The sequence below is a fragment of the Arachis ipaensis genome, chromosome B9 (genome assembly GCF_059453495.1).
Source record: "Arachis ipaensis isolate K30076 ecotype BB chromosome B9, ASM5945349v1, whole genome shotgun sequence".
Lineage (NCBI taxonomy): Eukaryota > Viridiplantae > Streptophyta > Magnoliopsida > Fabales > Fabaceae > Arachis > Arachis ipaensis.
Window position 1 is genome coordinate 24,930,250 of NC_142444.1, and position 5,106 is coordinate 24,935,355.

Consider the following 5,106-nt stretch of genomic DNA (forward strand, 5'->3'; position numbering starts at 1 on the left):
CAGAATCACCATAGATGGCGCTGCAAAGGTGCGATTGGTACTGCCAGTGCTGCATCTGCTGTCGGTGCTACATCTGGGGCTATTGCTGGTCCTACTTCTTCGGCTACAGCCATATCGTCTTTCTTTTTTTGACATGTTTTACTATTATGTTCGGCCTGAAGAAGCAAGAAACAAGTGAGGATACAAATATAACATGGTATAGAAATGACATTAATTGTAAACAATCATACAATAAGACAATATTTGCAAATTATTTGTCCATATTTTCGCTTGACTCTTTGAGGATCTAGTTGTGGCTCTGGTGCATCACTCCATTTGTTTCTCTTCTCTGTTGGTCTTTCGCTCGGCCTCTTGTATGTTAGAGGCAAAAGGTTTGCACAGCCATGCATTTCTCAAAACTCTTTCCTAGGAATATGTTGAACTAGGAACTCATATGTTTTGTTGTATGCTCCAACAGTGAGTCAATTGTTCGCGTATTTCTCGGGTATTTTATTCTGATATGCTAGAGCAGCACAAGCATGTCGACAGGGAAGACCATTTAATTGCCAAAATCTGCAGCTACAAGTTTTCTTGCCCAAGTCTACGCTGACCTTAATCGGCAAGCATTAAACCTCAAATATATTACCAGCTAAATCACCCGTTGGGAAAGGCCTCCAACGATTGCTATACCTCTTCTCGACTTCCAATCTACTCTACTGAACCGGAGTAATCCTGCCCATATACCCTACCAGTGCATTCTTGTTCCTGGCCAAGATGCGCATAATGTAACATCTAATCTCTTCTAGCATGGTGAAAATTGGCTTTTCCCTCATCTTTTTTATGCAATTGTTGAACACCTTGACATTATTGTTTGTGATGTTATTGCTCTTCGGCCACTGATGCGCGAATTAAGATTTCGCACAGCTTAACCAGCAAGTGCACCGGATCATCCAACAAATACCGCAGGTGAGTGAGGGTCGATCCCACAAGGATTATCGGACTGAGCAACAATGGCTATCCAGTTGGACTTAGTTAGGCGAATAGAAAAGGGGTTTTGATGGTTGAATAACGCATAAAACAATAAACAAGTGAATAAAGAAAGCAAATAAGGGTTTGGTGTGAAAACAGTTAAGGATTCGGAGATGTTTATCTTTCCGGATTAAAAGTTCTTACCAACTATTTTAACAATGCATGATTCATTTCATGGCAAACCGTAAATGTCTAAACCCTAATCTCTTAATGATTTAGCCTCCTTTAACATTCATTAACCGCCACTCTCGTGGTCACTTAATTCCGATTAGATGGTTAAGTTCAAAAACTAGTTTATGGCCACAAAAACCCTAATTACCCAAAGCTAACAGGATTATATGTCACATATCCCAATTAGTTCATGTAATTAGCAATTTAGGAGGAATTTATTTTCAAGCTGTAGTTCAAGCGAGATATCTCTCTGGAGAATCACAAGAACACAAGTAGAATAAGGGTCACACTCTCGTTCCACCCAAATTCATAAGATTAAAAACGAAAATAATCCTTAGAATTGAATTAAGACATTAATTAAAATAGAAGAATAATAGTTCTAATCCATAGAAATAAACAGAGCTCCTAACCTTAACTGAGAGGTTTAGTTGCTCATGACTTACAGAGAAACTAGGATTCTGAAAATGTGCGGAAGGGAGAAGATCCGAATACAGAAGATCTTTTCCCTTCTATACTAACCTAATTTGATACTGAAAGTAAATTAAAATAATAAATCCTAAAATTAAAAGGTATTGTTTTTAAACAAAAATTACAAAAAAATATAACTAATAAATGATAAATCCACTTGAGATGCCAAAGAGAGGGTAAATTCGGTCAGCTGCTGGTGTTAAATGCCATTTTGGGCATTTAACGCCCTAAAGGGAGCTGTGCGCCTCTGGTCCTGATCCCTTGCTGGTGCTAAACACCAGTTGGGCGTTTAACGCCCAGGGAGGGTGCTGCCAGCTTTTTCCTTTTCAGCTCCAAACTCTGCCAAATTGTTTCGAATTTCACCTGAAATCATAAAAATATTAAAACAACTCAAAGTAGCATCCAAAAGGGATTTTTTGCACTAAAATTAAGTAAAAATAAATAAAATCTAACTAAAAACAGCTAGAAAATACTAAGAAAAAGGGTATAAGATGCTCACGCATCACAACACCAGACTTAAACTGTTGCTTGTCTTCAAACGACCAAAATAATATAGGACCAAGAAGAGAAAATGTCTGAGACTTGAGTTATCGTTTAAGCTCAGGTCTAGTTACTGAATAGGGCTTGTGATACTCTAATTCTAAATAGTTTCGGCATCTCATTATCCTTTGAAACTTAGAAATATTAGTATCCTTCAGAACTAGAACTCAGATGATATTATAGATTCTCTTCTTTAGACTCTAATTGATTCTTGAGCACAACTCCTTTTTTTGATGCTTTGCACCTTGAGCCTAGCCGTGACTCTAAGTGTTTTGTTTTCAAGCTTAACTTGATACAAGAACACCACAAGCACTTAAGTGGGAAACTCTTTGAGTTCTAATTTTCTTTCTTTTTCTCCCAAACAGTGGTGCTCAGAACCTTAGGCATACTCTGTAACAGCAATGGATCACAATCTTAAGTGTTCAGTCTCAAGGGTTACTTGACACCTTCATGCTATAAGCATATGGTTAGGGAAAACACTCTTTTGAGCTTTAGATCAGTTTTGACCCTCCTAATCATTGATACTCAAAGTCTTTGACCTTTTTCTTTTGATTTTATTTTTATTAATTTTTTTCTGTTTGTTTTGCTTTAAGAATCAATCTTTTTCTTATTTTAGAGAATCAATAATACTTCTCTAAGTTCCTATTTCTCAAGAACCAATAATCTCAACTCCAATATCAAATGTGCACAGTTAATTCATACATTCAGGATAGAGATAGTGCCTCTACATCAAAGTAACTAGAAGACTTATAATATATATATATATATATATATATATATATATATATATATATATATATATATATATATATATATATATATATATATATATATATATATATAACTCAAAATCTCATACATTTTATTATTTCTTTTCTTTTAAAATTTTTAATTAAGCTCAGTGAGCAATACATGAGACATCTTTCAAAAGGTAAACATAAAGTATTAAAATAACAACTTAACCTGAAAGCAAGAAAATCCTACTAGTGATCATGTAGCTCAGAATAGAAAATAGAAAATAAATAAAATACTAGAGAATAGAAATAATATAAGGGAAAGGATAGTGAAACTCAACCACCTCAGTTATGGTGGCTGCTGCTCCATTTGGGGAGTCCCTTCTGGCGCTTTAACTCTTCCAATTCACACCCCTGCTTCTGTTGTTCTTCTGTCAGCTTATGCAGCATGGTGGATTGGCTTTTGTGCTCCTGTTTCAACTGATCCATAGTGGATATCAATTGTCTAATGGATACTGCCAGCTGAGTCCAATACTCGTGCAGAGGGAGATCTTGTCCTTGAGGCCATTCAGGCTGCTTCTTCTGAGGAAGGGGAACTGGCCTCTGAAGTGGTGCTTGCCCAAGTTTTCAAGTACATTCCATGCTCTTCTTAGTGATTGGATTATCCACTGCAATAAGCATATCTCTATCAATCTGGACATTGGCCGCCTCACATAAGCGGGAGATGAGGTGAGGGAAGGCTAATCTGGAGAGGGTGGAGGTCTTTGCTGCAATGCTGTATATCTCCAAAGGGATCACCTGATGAACTTCCACCTCATTGCCAAGCATAATACAGTGGATCATCACAGCTCGCCTCACAGTAACTTCAGATTGGTTACTAGTGGGGAGGATGGAACGTTGAATAAACTCCAGCCATCCTCTAGCAACTGGCTTCAGATCATTCCTCCTCAGCTGGTATGGCTGGCCCTTGGCATCCTTCCTCCACTGTGCTCCGGGTAAGCATATATCCTTGAGAACTTGATTAACCCTCTGATCAGCCATAACTCTCTTATTGTAGGAGTGAGGGTTATCTCTAGATGGAGGTAGCTGAAGTATCTCCCTCACTCTTCCCATTCCAAACTGTAGGATCTTCCCTTGGACCATGGTGCGCCAAGTCTTGAACTCAGGATGCTTATTTCTGTGCTTGTCACTCATCCATAGATTTGCATAGAACTCTCTGACCTTCAGAACTCCGACTTTAGTTACAGGGTTGGCCAGAACTTTCCAACCCCTGGTTCTAATCTGTTCCTAAATTTTAGAATACTCCGACTTCCTTCTGGTTTAATTGCATCTTGATGTCCCTGGCGATGGCTCGGGTTTCCTGTATAAAGCTTTGTTAGCTTTTTGCGAGTTCTGCAACAATGAATGCCAAGTCAAGGATACTCTGAGGTTGCTCTCTCAATCCATAGTTCTGGTGGTTCCTCCATCCATGGTTAAAGTTTTGAGAGTAAGGAACATCATTAGGACTTCTGGAGGAACTTTCCATGTAATTGACCTTTTCAGGTACATACTGATCATAGTTGTAAGTTTCACCTTGAGGGGAGCCATCATTCATATCATAAGGAACGCCGCTCTGAATTTTTGCCACTGAGCTCTGCATGCTATTCAATTGTTGGGTGAGAAGACTCATCTGTTGAACCATGAGTTTGTTTTGAGTAAGAATTGCATCTGCAGTATCCACTTTCAAAACTTATTTCCTCACTGAAGTCCTCTCAGATGAGTATAAGTACTGGTTATAAGCAATCATCTCAATGAGTTCATTGGCTTCCTCAGGTGTCTTCTTCATGTGTAAAGAGCCAGCCGCAAAATTATCCAAAGACATCCTGGCCATATCAGAGAGTCCTTCGTAGAAGATGTGTACCCTGATCCAATCTGAGAACATATCAGGAGGGAATTTCCTGAGCAGTAGCTTGTACCTCTCCCAAGCATCATAGAGGGACTCGCTCTCTCCCTGCCTAAAGGTTTGAACATCTGTCCTCAGCTTAGTCAAACTCTGCGGGGGAAAAACTTATTCAAAAACTTATTGGCCACTTTATTCCAGGTGTTCAAGCTCACCTTGGGTTGAGCATCAAGCCATTCCCTTGCTCAATCCCTCACAGCAAATAGGAAGAGCATTAGCTTATACACATCAGGGTCCACTCCATTG